Source organism: Bubalus kerabau, chromosome 17, assembly GCF_029407905.1.
Source record: "Bubalus kerabau isolate K-KA32 ecotype Philippines breed swamp buffalo chromosome 17, PCC_UOA_SB_1v2, whole genome shotgun sequence".
Lineage (NCBI taxonomy): Eukaryota > Metazoa > Chordata > Mammalia > Artiodactyla > Bovidae > Bubalus > Bubalus kerabau.
The window spans coordinates 32,997,991-33,015,355 of record NC_073640.1 but is presented as its reverse complement, the minus strand read 5'-3'; positions in this window follow the sequence as shown (position 1 = coordinate 33,015,355).

Genomic DNA, 17,365 nt, shown 5'->3' with positions numbered 1-17,365 from the left:
TTTTATATATTGAGGAAAAAAAAAAAAACTGTTTGAAAGACCTTTTTTGTGTGTATACAATTCTGGTTTGCAGTCATTTTCCTTCAGCACTTAAAATATGGCATCCCTTTCAACTGTGACTTCCGTCTTTTCTCTTTAGAAGTCAGATGTCAGTCATATTGCTATCCAGATTTCTCTCACCCACCTTCCTGGACCGCTTTTAGGATTTCCTCTTTGTCTTTGGCTCTGAGCAGGATGACTGTGGTATAGCAAGGGGTGGTCTTTCTTAAGTTTATTCTGCTTAGGTTCTCTGAGTTTTTTTTGAATCTGTAAGCTCATCTCTTTAATCTGTTGTAGAAAATATCTTGACCTTTACTTTTTTGACTAAAGTTCTTATCCCATTTTTTTTTTAATCCTCTCCATATGGGCCTCCAATATGATAATATATTTAAGAACTTTTCAGCATGTACCACAGCTATCTTACACATTTCTGGAATTTTTTTTTCTACCCACCTCCTTTTTATTTTCTTCTTTGTGAGCTTTAGTCTGTATATATTCTACTGGCTTTCTTCTAGCTCATTAGTTCTCTCCTCACTTAAAACCACTATGCTATTTAATTGATTTTCAAGTAGTGATGGTGGTTCTTAATACCAATTAATGTTTGTTTTAGTTCTAGAAATTCAATTTGAGTCTTTGTTTTTTTAAGAATCTAGTTCTTCGGTAATTTCTTCATCCTATTTTTTTTAAATATATTAATTAGCCATATTTTAAAACTCTTATGATAAATTCATTATCTGGATTATGTAACAATTCATATATATTTATATTTTATCTTGATCTTGTTTTTCTAAGCCTCATATGGTTTGACTTAATGCCAGATGTCATGTTCAAAATGTTGTAGAGGTTTTGAATGGTGTTGTCTTACTACCAGGGGATTTTATTTTCATATCCTCTGGGAAGTCGTTAAGGAGCAAATTAACATAGTCTAAAGAGGGACTTAGCTGACTTAGGCAAATTCCATACCTGAAAACAAAACATGTCCATCAACCACTGGTTTGCTCTCATTCCTAGTGTATTTATTCAGGTCTCTCTTCATGGACAGATACTAAACTCTAATGATTGCCCCAGTACTCTGAGATCACAAAAGTTCCACTGTATATGTCAGCTTCTCTTGGCTTGGTTTCTTGCCTTTTGCTCAGTGCAGCTGAAAAATAAGCAGACATCTCCAGGTGAAATATGGGGCAGAATGAATGACAAAAATGTGACCATCACCTCTGTGAGCCCCCCTTCTCTCTTAGATCTTCACCCCTCAAATCTTTGGTTGTTGTTGTTCAGCCGCTCATTCGTGTCCAACTCTTTTCATCCTCATGGACTACAGCATTCCAGGCTCCTCTGTCTACCACTATCTGCCGGAGTTTCCTCAAATTTATGTCAGTTAAGTCAGTGATGCTATCTAAGTATCTCATCCTCTGCTGTCCCCTTTTGCCTTCAGTCTTTCCCAGCATCAGGGTCTTTTCCAACAAGTCAGCTCTTCACATAAGGTGGCCACAGTACTAGAGCTTCAGCTTCAAATCTCACCTCATATAATTAGGTGTTGCCACTGTCTTCAGAAAGTTTTTTTGTTTTTTTTTTCTAATTTGGTCTCTCATTTTTCCCTAGTAAAAATGTTGATATGTCACCAAGTACTCCAGCACAACCAAACAAAAGACATCTCTGATATAGATTCGATTGCAAGTGTTGTGCAGTTTTTGTATTTTATTTCATATAATGAATGAGATATCTCTTACAAGTGCAACACTGACTGTTGCTTTACCTACCAGTTTGTGTTTATAGTGTTTTCAATACAAAAGTAAATCTGAAAGAAATGTAAGTGCTTTTCTATGTAGGAGCCTATGATCTGAGAACTATTGTGTTTTGGGGGGAGAAACAAAGACCTATTATGTTCTAAAAGAGGGCTGAACTGGGGACTTTTAGAATGCTACTGCTAACTTTAGTTAAGTTCTAAAACACTGCCACTCTGTGGTAACTTGGAGACATAGCAGCATCCTGTATATTTCTACAGATAAGGATCCCCTAGCAAGTTACTTCTAAATTCTATTTCCCTGTTATTCAGGAAGCTGAAATTTCCTCATTCAGTGAATCAGCTACTCCATACCCATTTCCATGCACCTCTCTCCCAATCCAGAGTTCCAGTCTGAGATGCAGCCAATGGGCTGTTCACTTTGAGGGAACTTGAGCCAATGGCAAAGTACTAAGGGTCCAAGTCCCATAAGTTTCCATTTAGGCACTAATACTTGTGAGTGGAGAGCTTGCCAAGTGGCACAGTGCTAAAGAATCCACTTGTTAATATAAGATATTCAGGAAACATGGGCTGTATCCCTGGGTCAGGAAGATCCCCTGGAGGAGAAAATGGCAACCCACTCCAGTATTCTTGCCTGGGTGACCCCTTGGACATAGGAGCCTGACAGGCTATAGTCTGCTGCTGCTGCTGCTAAGTCACTTCAGTCATGTCCAACTCTGTGCGACCCCATAGACGGCAGCCCACCAGGCTCCTCCGTCCCTGGGATTCTCCAGGCAAGAACACGGGAGTGGTTGCCATTTCCTTCTCCAATGCATGAAAGTGAAAAGTGAAAGTGAAGTTGCTCAGTCGTGTCTGACTCTAGCGACCCCATGGACTGCAGCCTACCAGGCTCCTCCATCCATGGGATTTTCCAGGCAAGAGTACTGGAGTGGGGTGCCACTGCCTTCTCTGGGGCTATAGTCTATGGAGTAGCAAAGATTGGACATAACTGAGCAAATGAACACACACACACACATCTGTGAGTGGAGTGGTCTAGAACTTATTACTTACCCTCTTTCGGTATCAGTTTTGTCATCTGAAAAATAAGGATTTTATCAGGCATATTCACTTCATGAAAATGTGTTGAGCTATACACTTTTTCTCTCTGTGTGCTATATTTTAATAGAATTAATTTTTGAAAGATGTTAATATTTATTTAAATGTATCTTTTAAAGAATTGGTCTGAACATTTAAATATATAATATCCTCCTTACAATGATGCCTACACTGATCTCTATTTGGAAGTCTATAATCTTCCCTCATCATCTCCATCCCTACATATCCACACATACATCTCCTCTGTTCTGTTCAGATTTCTATTTTTTTTTTCCTACAGCACTATGATCAAATAAAATGTTATATGATGGGCATGTTGCATATTTTCTCACTTCACTTTGTAGAATGTAGCTTCCCAAAGGCAGGGGTGATAGTATGGCTGGTCTACAAATGCTTAGAACAGTGTCTTGTACATAATGGTTGCTCAAAATTATTTGGTCCCCACTGGACTCCCTTGATGATCCAGTGGTTAAGACTCTGGGCTTCCAATGCATAAGGTGCGGCTTCAATCCCTGGTTGGGGAGCTGGGATCCCACATGCTCTATGGTGCTACAAAAAAAAAAAAAATGTGCATGAACAGGAAGCAAGCATAGGTATTTGTACATAACAATAGCTCACATTTAAAGAACTTTTTTTGATCAGGATTTCTGCTGGAGACTTTGTTCCAAATCTTTAATACAGCTTGTGGATGAGAAGGTGCTGCTAAGTAGATGTCATAACTTCAGATATTGCCTAGGAGATGCAATTTAAAAAAATAACTAAGTTGTACACTTTAAAAGGTAAATGTTATGGTTTGCAAGTTATATCTCAATAAATCTGTTATTAAGTAGATGGTGAGTTCTTCAGAGAGAGAAAAAAAAATTTAACTCCTGGTTCTGACACTAACTCACTTTTTTATTTTATAATAGGATGCTTTTCCCTAGTTCTTAATTTTCTGTGTGCAAATTGACTGTATCCATTAAACTGAAATTCTAAAATCCCTTCCAGGTCTCATATCCCACCTTTTTTAAAAAATAGATTTCAACAAAGATGGAGAGAAAAGAAGGTATCGTGAGTTTTGTGCCCACCTTGCTCTGCAACCAGGAGCACACCCACTGGGAAACACCGAATTTAGAGGCTGAGCTCCTTTTTATATGAGCTTCCCTGGTGGCTCTAATGGTAAAGAATCTGCCTGTGGTATGGGAGACCTAGGTTCAATCCTTGGATTGGGATGGTCCCCTGGAGGAGGACATGGCTATCCACTCCAGTGTTCTTGCCTAGAGAATGTCATAGAAAGGAGCCTGGTGAACTACAGTCCTTGGGGTTGCAAAGAGTTAGACATGATGAGCCACTTTCACTTTCTTTTTTGTATATTTCAATGTCATATACATGCAACTCATATGTATCCACACATGCATACACATATCTCATCTAACTTTGTTGGATGGGGAACCAGACAATGAGTATCATTTCTTGGTTTCCAAAGACTTTACCAGAAACTCTTTTTCCAGCCCAGAAAAGTAGATCCTAGATCCCAGAGGCACTGATTCCTCTGTCTGCAAAACAAAGAGTACCTTAGGGACCATCTGGTATCTCAACCCTTAACAAAATTAGCTGGGTTTAATTTGAGTGAATTAGAAAACTCTTGATGTCACAATGAGAGAATGTTCATATTACCTAATTAACGTGCTTTATTAGGAGAGTGGTGACTGCTGAAGTCCGTTGAACACCCAGCCATATGGGCATATGAAGCACAGATCAAACAGGTCTCTTTGTAATTATGTTAATAGTTACTCTTTCTGTTTTTCCTCATTTTCATCAAAGCCCAATGCAAAACACATTTCCTGGATTTTTAGCAGAGTGTCAAGTAATAGGCACTGTAAATGGAGTTCAGGTATCAAGGCCACCATTTACTGGACACGTGTCTCCCGCCCAATGATTCACCCCTTTTGCTGCTTCCCCAAATGTCCTTCTATCTGCCTCATCTGAGACACCTCAGCTCTGTGGCTGTGGCCTTTTCTTGGCCATATGGCTGCACCCAACTCCTCATGGTAGTATGCCTCTTTGATATACCATCAACGCAAAAACCTTTGCTAAATAGGAAAGTGCAACATGTATAATTTCCTCATTAAGTCAATAGACAAGGTCATTCTGTGTTAAATGGATTAAAAAGCACATTCCCACATGTTACATAGATGCACTGACATTTCAAAGCCATCCAAAAGTCACTTCCTTAGCCTTTCTGACCAAAGGAGAAAGCATTTAATAAACACAATTGCTTTCTTTTGAAGATTTTTTTTTTTTTTGATGGGGACCATTTGTAAAGTCTTTATTGAATTTATTACAATATTGTTTCTGTTTTATGTTTCTGTCTTTCAGTTGGTGAGGCCCTTAGGATCCTAGTTTCCCAAGCAAGACTGGAACTCCCTCCCCCGCCCCCACCTTGCCATTGGAAAGCAAAGTCCCAACCCTTGGACTACCAGGAAAATCCCCAGGATTACATTTTTACCTCTTTCCAGGTGGTATGCAAAGTGGTATGCACACTCTGAAAAAAAACAGGAAGTCAATATCCTCCTTTGTTCTACTTTCAAAGTAAAAAACAAAACAAAACAACAACCACTGAGCCTTAGAGAGAGCAGGGAATTGATCAAGTCAGACTCTCTTTGGTGTCTTTTTAGGCCTCCTAGTGGGAAGGAAATGGCAACCCACGCCAGTGTTCTTGCCTGGAGAATCTCAGGGACGGGGGAGCCTGGTGGGCTGCCTCTATGGGGTCGCACAGAGTTGGACACGACTGAAGCGACTTAGCAGCAGCATCTTGCAGTCTACTATTCAGCTCTGCCTGGCATGCAGTCGAGATTCAGCAAATTTTTTTCTGTTTTTTAATGAATGTTTGTGTAACACTTTTACATAGACTAATTATTTATTCAGAATGTTGACTTAAATAATCGGATGGAGTGTAAGGAAGGGAAACCCCAATAGCTGAAGGGAAGATGAGCTTATAATATAGGTTTATAATTAGAAAACAAATCTCCCTGCCCAATGAGTACATGAATGAGCTGTCAGGAAACTGAAATGAGGCCCAGAAAACAAGTATCACACAATCCCTTGGGGCTATTGCTGTGTACAATGGCAAGAGAGACAAGGAGAGCGAGAGAGAGAGACAGATAGATTGATCCTTATCTGTTAAATTCAGATCCAAATTCACTCTTTCTTTTGGGTATTTTGAAATACCCAAAAAGGGAGGATAGGAAGGAAAGAAGTTCTGGTTTTATAATTCTTGCAATATATAAAATACATTTTCATATCTCCAGAAAATAGGATTCAAAACAAGATAAAGTTGGTATTTTCAATTTAGAAATCACGATGTTAAATGCCAAATCTATATGTATGAATCTGTCTTGATATGGAGAATCCTCTCTCAGCCCTTCCTTCATCCTGATGCCCAACTAGGGCCTGAAGCTACCTGAATACTGAAGCTGCTTAAGTTTGAGCAGCTGTCATGAGACACTGTTTTTATGATTAATTCAATACTAGCCATCAGTCCTATCTTGAATCAAGCTATGTATATAATAATCCATCTTCTTTTTCATTTGTTGTCAGCATCTATTCAAATTACAGAAGGTATTTGCTATGAGACATTTAGGACCACACTTTAAGTCATTGAGTGTCATCTATTTGGGGAATAACATCACTTAGCATGCCTCTTGAGGAAATCTACATTTTTGAAAATTAAACCACATGTCTTAGCTATTAGTACTTTAAAAAAATAATTTTATTTACTTATTTATCTTTGGCTGTGATGAGTCTTCATTGCTGTGCAGGCTTTTCTCTAGTTGCAGAGAGTGGGGGCTACTCTTCATTGGTGTGACCAGGCTTCGCATTGCGGTGACCTCTCCTGTTGCGAGTATGAGCTCTAGGGCCATGGCCTTCAGTAGCTGCAGTTCCCAGGCTCTAGTGCATGGGCTCAATAGTTGTGGCCAAGGGGCTGGGTTGCTTTGTGGCATATGGAATCTTCCCAGTCCAGGGATCGAACGTGTGGCTCCTGCATTGGCAGGCAGTTTCTTTACCACTGGACCACCAGAGAAGCCATATTAGTACTTATGCCTTTAAAAATATATAGGTAAGAATACTGAAAATAAAAGGTGATAACTGTTAGATATCAAGATGAATTCTGCAAGGCAGATGTTACTTCTTTTACAACCAGGATTGTCATGTGTGCACTTGACTAATCTAGGGGTCATCGTTCCCTTTGTAGTATATAGACATGTATATTCATTACAACTATTTAACAACTACTGCTGCTGCTACTGCTAAGTCACTTCAGTTGTGTCCGACTCTGTGCGACCCCAGAGACGGAAGCCCACCAGGCTCCCCCATCCCTGGGATTCTCCAGGCAAGAACACTGGAGTGGGTTGCCATTTCCTTCTCCAATGCATGAAAGTGAAAAGTGAAAGAGAAGTCGCTCAGTCATGTCCGACTCCTAACAACCTCATGAACTGCTGCCTACCAGGCTCATCCGTCCATGGGATTTTCCAGGCAAGAGCACTGGAGTGGGGTGCCATTATTTAACAACAGATGATTGTAAATAGTCTTGAGGAAGAGTCTTTGTCTATTTTCTACCAATTTCCATAAAGGAGGATGTTTGTTTACCACTAGAATTATTCTAAGCCATAATTTTCCTACTAAAATGGTGTTCCTGGATTATTTTTCTGCAATCCCATATCTTTCCTCTTATAGAATTTCTCATACCTTGCTATAATTATCTTTGAATAATTCATCTTTGAATCTCCAGTTCCTACCTCTAATATACATAGATAAATGTTGAATGACTGGATAGATGGTAAGAAAACAACTCACCCCAAAATAAGTAGAAAATCATCTAACAGTTGCTTCAGAAAATAAATAAGTTATAAGAAAATATAAACAAAATAACAAAGTGGGCCTTTATTTGTTCATAACCTCTAACTCAGCAAACTCCTAACCTCTGATTGAACAGTAATCAAATATTTCCCTCATCAAAATTCTGTCATTTGAGAATATGCTGGCATATAACACACCAATTAGATATGACCCATATCCTTCAAAATGTAGGAAGAAAGGGCAATACTATTGTATTTATTTTGTGTTATTTATAATTATTTGGGGAAGAGATAAATTTAGATGGTTCAAAATCTGAAAGGTACAAAACGATAGACCATAAAAGTCACCTATCCGCTTCTGTCTCCTGCCACTCAATACTTGTTGCCTTGAAAGCAATGTTCCCAATGTATGTTGTACATTTATAGAGGCAGCCGTGCAAACAAAAGCAACAATATGTGCACATATATTTATACAGCTGCTGTAACAAATAACAACAAAGTTAATACAATACATCTTTAGTATCTTACAGTTTTGTAGGTCAAAAGCTGACTAGGGACCACATTTTTTTCTGGAGGATCTAGGGCATTCATTTCATTGCCTTTTCCAGCTATTAGAGGTCTCCTGCATTCCTAGGTTGTGACTTCTTTCTATTTTTAAAGCCAGCAGTGATGGGTTGAGTCTTTCTCATGCTGCCATTTCTGTTTCTGACTACAGCCAAGAAAGTCCTCTGCTTTTAAGGATCTATATGATTAGATTGGTGAAGCAGGTAAAGAAACTGCCTGCCAACGCAGGAGACATAAGAGATGCAGATTTGATCCCTGGGTTGGAAAGATCCCCGGGAAGAGAGCATGGCAACCCACTCCAGTATTCTTGCCTGGAGTATCCCATGAAGAGAGGTGACTCGTGGGTCACAAAGAGTCAGACACAACTGAAGTGATTTAGGACACATGATTAGATTGGATATATCTGGATAATCCAAGATATCTCCCCATATCAAGGTCCTTAATCTTATCAAATCTAAAAGTCCATTTTGCTATATAAGATAATATATGATGAGGTTTCAAGGAGAATTAGACAATGGACAGCTTTGGAAGCTATTGTTCTGCTTACTGCAGTGTTTTCTGAACAGATGTATAGACACACACACACACACACACACACACACATACAACACCCCTCACCCAGCTACATAGTTTTCTGTTGTTTATTATTTGTTTTACTGAAGAAATACATCATACTTTATTTGACCAAATGTTGAAATTATTATTTTTTTTAATCTCATGTTTCTTTAAAGGGACCTTCCTAGCTAGACAGTCATATGTGAGCAGTGAATGAACTGCTTACTACTCTTTCAGCTATTATAAATGTTATCATGATAAATGATGTGATTAGTTATCAGAATCTTTTCTTAAACTTACAATGTCCTGTGATCTAGCTCCCATCTTTTCCTACTTCTTTCAGATCTTTATTGTTTTTCACTATTGATTGCCTTCAATGGACACATAATCATATTGGATTTGAGGAGGTGTTGTAGGCATTCAGTCATCTTCCTTTTTTCATTCTCTTCCTGTTATTCCAGTCTGACTGGTCCTATCATACCCATTAGGACACTTACTTTATCATTTTCCTCCTTACTTACAGGATGTCATGGAAACCTAGTTTATTCAGCCTAATTTTCTTCCTGAAATACTGGGCACTACTTAGCTATATGATTTTATTATTTTTTTTAAATTTTATTTTATTTTTAAACTTTACATAATTGTATTAGTTTTGCCAAATATCAAAATGAATCCGCCACAAGCTATATGATTTTAATTCTTTCTAGTGTATTGGAATCAAGGCTGCTGATCAGTTCAGTTCAGTTCAGTCACTCAGTCATGTCTGACTCTTTGTGACCCCATGAATCGCAGCATGCCAGGCCTCCCTGTCCATCACCAACTCGCGGAGTTCACTCAGACTCAAGTCCATCGAGTCAGTGATGCCATCCAGCCATCTCGTCCTCTGTCCTCCCCTTCTCCTCCAGCCCCCAATCCCTCCCAGCATCAGAGTCTTTTCCAATGAGTCAACTCTTCTCATGAGGTGGCCAAAGTACTGGAGTTTCAGCTTTAGCATCATTCCTTCCAAAGAAATCCCAGGGCTGATCTCCTTCAGGATGGACTAGTTGGATCTCCTTGCAGTCCAAGGGACTCTCAAGACTCTCCTCCAACACCACAGTTCAAAAGCATCAATTCTTCAGCACTCAGCTTTCTTCATAGTCCAACTCTCACATCCATACATGACCACTGGAAAAACCATAGCCTTGACTAGACGGACCTTTGTTGGCAAAGTAATGTCTCTGCTTTTCAATATGCTGTCTAGGTTGGTCATAACTTTCCTTCCAAGGAGTAAGCGTCTTTTAATTTCATGGCTGCAGTCACCATCTGCAGTGATTTTCGAGCCCAGAAAAATAAAGTCTGACACTGTTTCCACTGTTTCCCCATCTATTTCCCATGAAGTGATGGAAAAAGATGCCATGATCTTCGTTTTCTGAATGTTGAGCTTTAAGCCAACTTTTTCACTCTCCTCTTTCACTTTCATCAAGAGGCTTTTGAGTTCCTCTTCACTTTCTGCCATAAGGGTGGTATCATCTGCATATCTGAGGTTATTGATATTTCTCCGGGCAATCTTGATTCCAGCTTGTGCTTCTTCCAGCCCAGCATTTCTCATGATGTACTCTGCATAGAAGTTAAATAAGCAGGGTGACAATATACAGCCTTGATGTACTCCTTTTCCTATTTGGAACCAGTCTGTTGTTCCATGTCCAGTTCTAACTGTTGCTTCCTGACCTGCATACAGGTTTCTCAAGAGGCAGGTCAGGTGGTCTGGTATTCCCATCTCTTTCAGAATTTTCCACAGTTTCTTGTGATCCACACAGTCAAAGGCTTTGGCATAGTCAATAAAGCAAAAATAGATGTTTTTCTGGAACTCTCTTGCTTTTTCGATGATCCAGCAGATGTTGGCAATTTGATCTCTGGTTCCTCTGCCTTTTCTAAAACCAGCTTGAACATCTGGAAGTTCACGGTTCATGTATTGCTGAAGCCTGGCTTGGAGAATTTTGAGCATTACTTTACGAGCGTGTAAGATGAGTGCAATTGTGCGGTAGTTTGAGCATTCTTTGGCATTGCCTTTCTTTGGGATTGGAATGAAAACTGACCTTTTCCAGTCCTGTGGCCACTGCTGAGTTTTTCAAATTTGCTGGTATATTTAGTGCAGCACTTTCACAGCATCATCTTTCAGGATTTGAAATAGCTCAACTGGAATTCCATCACCTCCACTAGCTTTGTTCATAGTGATGCTTTCTAAGGCTCACCTGACTTCATATTCCAGGATGTCTGGCTGTAGGTGAGTGATCACACCATCGTGATTATCTTGGTCTTGAAGCTATTTTTTGGACAGTTCTTCTGTGTATTCTTGCCACCTCTTCTGAATATCTTCTGCTTCTGTTAGGCCTCTAACATTTCTGTCCTTTATCAGGCCCATCTTTGCATGAAATGTTCCCTTGGTATCTCTAATTTTCTTGAAGAGATCTCTAATGTTTCCCATTCTGTTGTTTTCCTCTATTTCTTTGCATTGATCACTGAGGTAGGCCTTCTTACCTCTTCTTGCTATTCTTTGGAACTCTGCATTAATATGATTGAATTCCTATCAATTAGCTTTATATAATTTTTCATTGTTAAAATATGAAGCTGTATTTGAGCACAAAGTGAATTCATTTTATTATTGTATAAGAAAGCTTGGGCATTATTTGCTAAGTTCAGGCAACTAATAAAATATTATCAGCTGGAATTCTTAGACATTTACAAAAATATTATTTTTAAAAGCTCCTTGATCTTTGCTAGATTTGACCTTTGATTATTAGTTATGAGATTTATCTTTCTACTGCTGTTTTTTCTTCCCTGTCATTTGTTCTTTGCATTAGACTATTTAAAAAGAAGTTATTTTTTAATTATGCAATAAAAATTATACCTTCTCTGAGTTAAAACCCTAACAGGAGAGAGAGAAATGGTTAGAAAAGATAGAAGCTAACAAGTTTTAGAAGAAAAGAGGGGATTCAATTATTTCAAAAGTCCTTCTTAAGTCATTTGTTTGATATGGGCAAAGTAAAGGGATACCAAGAAACTTTCTATTTATTTTCATACATGATTATACACTTATGTACAAGTCATATCCAGTGTCCATGTTCTTTTATTTGAATTACAGTTTAGAAACGTGTTGTATATTGAGCAAATGCTATGAATTGAAGAACACACACGTTTGCTCTGAAAAAGAAAAAAATAGCATTCAACTTGAATATTAGCTGCTCCTTAGGACACTGAGGTACAATTGAAATAAAGAAATTTGTTTAAACCCAACAACTGAACACATAACTGGAGTACTTCTTGGCCATCGATAAAGGGCTCATATTGTTTTCTTTTAACTGTGTTTGTTTTTAAACTGCATGAGATCTGAATAGACCCAATCTTCAAATCCAATACACATATTTCTATAAACATTGCTTCAGGTTGATCATATTTTGTTACCAGCAGGAAAAAAGCTTCCATTTCCATGCGCAACAAAACTGTACCACGGGAGATGGCAGAATGCAATTAGGGAAACTAGTGTCAGTGAAAACCAAAAGCTGTGATGTCTGCATCACCTGAGAGCTGGCTGGGGATTTACATTATATTCAGGAAAATGCAGGATCAAGATTTAGATGGTATCCCTGTTCACAATTCTATGTCCATGTCGCCTTGCACCTTCATAAACACACCCCCGTAGGGGATGTGAGAGGGCATTTTAGAATGAAGATGACATCTTTCTGTCTTTGAAATAATCAGTCCAGCTTGCAAATATTTTTGGAGTCTGGTTCAACTAAGTATGAAACAGCCCAAATTAAGGCAATGGTCTGTGGGTTGCATGCATTTGCTGCCTTCAGCATTTGAAAGCCGTTTTCTGCTAAAAGTCTGACTACTTAGAATTCAATCCCTATGCAACTAAGAAACTCCAAAAGAGGTAATGAACCATAAATTATTGCCGTTAGATATTTAATACTCAATCAGTATGTGCTCTCTCAAGCATATCCCACCGGCATTGCATTCATTCTGACAGTGCGGTACTGGTTCAATTACTTTGCTCATTTACAATAAAAGATTAATGAAAAGAGGTATATTTTAGTTCACAGAGATTAATTGCATCCCTTACTTTCCCTACACTAGAAATATTCAACCCATAATCCTGATAGCTTTTGCATCAACAAGTACGTGGAAAATTAATAGACTTTCTTGGGCTGGAAATCTCAGAGGGTTTTCAGATAGAAATATCCAGGGAAAACAAGATTGAAAGTTGGCTTTGGGCTGGAAATGAATTAATTTACCTGCTTCTTTAAATTTACACTTATGACATTTTGAATTAGCCAGTATAAAGATGTATGTACTGTAAGTATTTTATATCTGCACATTTTCTGTCAAGTATTTGCAAAGCCAATTCCCTTTTGAGATATACTTCTAGCAAATAGAGCCAGGTATGTCTATGCTTGGTAGATGTTCCAACATTGGAGAAATGTTGACTGTTAACATTGAACAGTTTGTTTTTTCTTCAGAGAATATAGATGCCAAGTGTACTAGTACATTTGTTTGGAGTCCTTGTTAAATGAAACCAAACAAACAAAAAAAACACATAAAGTTATTTACTACTGTGAAATCTGGTTTAAAATTTAAAAGTGATTTCCTGGTAAATAATTCTTAGGTTTCCACAAACTTTGTGAGCATAGAGAAGGAAATGGCGACCCACTCCACTATTCTTGCCTGGGAAATTCCATGGACAGAGGAACCTGGTCAGCTCCAGTCCACAAGATTGTAAAGAATCAGACACGACTGAGTGACCGAGCACTATATTTTCCAGAGCATTGAAGATAGCAAGCAGACATGTCTATGTGGTATATAGCTGTAATAGGAAAAAAAAATAGTTGAGCCTTATCTATTTCATATTAAGATTGTTTTCAGTCCTAGTTTTACATAATTTTTATAGAAATATATTTATATCATTGACTCCATTTCTCCAGAAGAGGCTGAGGTGAAAAAAGTTAAGTGACTTGTCTTTTATTGTTGTTCAGTCACCGAGTCACGTCTGACTCTTTGCGACCCCATGGACTGCAGCACGCCAGGCCTCCCTGTCCCTCACCATCTCCTGGAGTTTGCCCAACTTCATGTTCATTGCATCAGTGATGCCGTCCAGCCATCTCATCCTCTGACACCCTCTTTTCCTTCTGCCCTCGATATTTCCCAGCATCAGGGACTTTTCCAGTGAGTCGTCTGTGCCCATCAGATGACCAAAATACTGGAGCTCCAGCATCATTCCTTCCATTGAATATTCAGGGTTGATCTCCCTTAAGATGACTGGTTGTATCTCCTTGCTGTCCAAGGGACGTTCAGGAGTCTTCTTCAGCACCACAGTTCAAAGGCATCAATTCTTTGGCATTCTGCCTTCTTTACAGTCCAGCTCTCACAATCATATGTGACCAATAGCCTTGACTATATAGCCCTTTGTCAGCAGAGTAATGTCCCTGCTTTTCAACACACTGTCTAGGTTTGCCATCCCTTTCCTGCCAAGAAGCAGTTGTCTTCCCATCTCATGACTGCAGTCACCATCTACATTGATTTTGGAGCCCAAGAAAAGGAAATCTGTCACTCTTTCCACCTTTCCCCTTCTATTTGCCATGCAGTAATGAGGCTGGATGCCATGATCTTAGTTTTTTTTAATATTTAGTATTAAGCTGGCCGTTTCACTCTCCTCCTTCACCCTCGAGAGGCTCTTTAGTTTCTCTTCACTTTCTGCCATTAGCATGGTGTCATCCACGTATCTGAGGTTGTTGATGTTTCTCCCACCTATTTGGATTCCTGTTTGTAACTCATCCAGCCTGGCAGTTCTCATGATGTGCTCACCATTTTGGTTAAACAAACAGGGTAACAGCAGACAGCCCTGTCACACTCCTTTCTCGATCTTAAACTAATCAGTTGTTCCATACAGGGTTCTGTCTACAGTCACACAATTTGCAGATAGCTAAATCTGTCTTCCCTGGTGGCTCAGACAATAAAAATATGCCTGCAATGCAGGAGACACATGTTCAATCCCTGGGTCAGAAAGATCCCCCGGAGGGAATGGCTACCCACTCCAGTATTCTTGCTTGGAGAATCACAGAGGAACCTGGCAAGCTGCAGTCCATGGGGTCACAAAGAGTCAGACACAACTGAGAGACTAAGCACATGCACAGCACAAACCTGGCGTCAGACCATTCATTGTCCATCTCGGAAGTCCATTATATGCTGTACCTGCTTTTTGTCTGTCCAGTGGTGACCATAACACCTGGCACAAAATGTTTTGATGATGGAATGCAACAACCAGTACAAATGAAAACTAGGAAAGCAGAATTACTATATGTGCAGATGAAAGTAAAATATGGATGGATTGGGATTTAACTATGCAAAACTGATCCTTCAATCCTGGTGAAATTAATCCCCTTGGCATTGCCAGATGGAATGTGTCTGATATGCTTTTCCAAGTCCAAATAGATGATTTAAGGGCTTCTGTCTTCTTCTTTGCAATACAGTTTATTAATCCATTTCTCAATCAGAGTTGTCTAGGAAACTTTCAATTGCAGAAATACCTGGTCTGTATTTTTTTTTTTTCAGATTTTATTCTATTGATAGGAAGAAGACGTGTACCTTTCTATATATCCTGAAGTTGTTTTCTAGAAAGAGGAATCAGTCAAATGTCTGTTCCCTATTTCATGTGCACTTTCTAGTTCTATTCCAAAGCTTGCTGAGGTCAATCCCTGAAAACAATAAATTGTTCATAGATGTTTCAATTTATCAGTGGTTTCTTAGGTAGAAACCAGGGAATCAGAGGCAGATCCACTAATTCTGAAAACATACATCCACCATAAATATCAGGGCTTCCCTGATAGATCAGTTGGTAAAGAATTCACCTGCAATGTGGGAGACCTGGGTTCAATCCCTGGGTTGGGAAGATCCCCTACAGAAGGAAAAAGCTACCCACTCCAGTATTCTGGCCTAGAGAATTCCATGGACTGTATAGTCCATGGGGTCGCAAAGAGTTGGACACGACTGAGCAACTTTCACTTCGCTTCACTTCACCATAAATACCAAAGATGAGCAGGGCTGAATCAACTCAGAGCAGAGACCAACCTCTTTGTCATAAAGAAAATACTGCTTTTATAACACGGGTCAACCAATTTTTGTGATTTATTTTGCTGAATATATTGTATTTCTTGGCAGTGGTTACACTGTGTCAAAAAGAACAGAGCTCATCATTGTAGCTTGATGAAGTAGTGTATTTTGTAGCAATTTGAGACTGGATTTATTTTTGGATTTCCTAGTGAGCTCATTGGAAAAGATGCATTTCATTTTAAGAAGGCAGTCTAGAAACAGTGACCACAGAACAGGTGTTTCTATGTTTGTTTTCATACTTATGGGAGTTTTAGATGAGAAAGAACTGGTTGCTTCCCAATGATTTTGTTGCTTGCTTTACAAATGATGATTATACTTCTATTCCACATAGAAACCACTGCTGTTTAAATTTCCTTGCATGTTTTGCACCTGTGCAAATAATTTATCTTAATACAGACCTTGTATGTTGTCTTTTAGAACTTTCTATTTAATAGCTATTAGGTATAATAACCCACCTGTGTAACCTGGGCAAGTTTTTTAATCTTCTTAGGTCTTAATTTCTTCATTATGACATAGTGGAGTTTGGGCAGAGCATGAGCCAATGATCATGATCCATCTATTAGGATATAGTCCCAAGGGACTGGAGTTTAGCAAATGATAAAATACAGACTCCACCTTCAATAAACTCACTGTGTAGTGGGAAACAGAGACAAGCAAAGATGCTACACCCGAGAGAGGGATAAGTACTGCACCTAAGAGATGGACGGGGTCTTATCAGAACAGGAAGTTCACGGCCAACAGTTGAGGTGTGACAGTTATGAGTAGTCAGGAAATAAGTCACCAAAAAAGGGGACTATTGACGTGCATTTTGAGGAATGAGTAGTAGTGGGTGGTTGTGAGAAGATGGATAGTCTAGAAAAGGAAAGAAACAACAACTGTAAAGAAATTGGTGATTTTTTTTTTTTTTTTTTTAAGTTGTAGAGGGCAGCATGATGCTGTTAGGGAGTACCATAGAGACAAGAGGATATGTAGGAGAAGTTAGAGACTCCAGCACCGGCCAGATGCTGTGCTGCCCCAGAAACCTACTGGGACTCCTGAGCTTTATGGCAAATGTAACAGGAAACCATTAAGGAATATTGAGTAGCGTTAGATAATATCACAGGCTCCCCCAGTGGCTCAGACGGTAAAGAATCTGCCTGCAATGCAGAAGACTCTGGTTCGATCCCTGGCTTGGGAGGATCCCCTGGAGAAAGAAATGGCAACCCACTCCAGTATTCTTGCCTGGGAAATGCAATGGACAGAGGAACCTGGCAGGCTACAGTCGGTGGTGTCACGAAGAGTCGGACACGACTGAGGAACAAACACTTTAACTTTTCAGATTAATATCACCATTAGTCCACACATGTTAATTCTAAGGATTTCTATGATCTCATGTTTATAAACTACT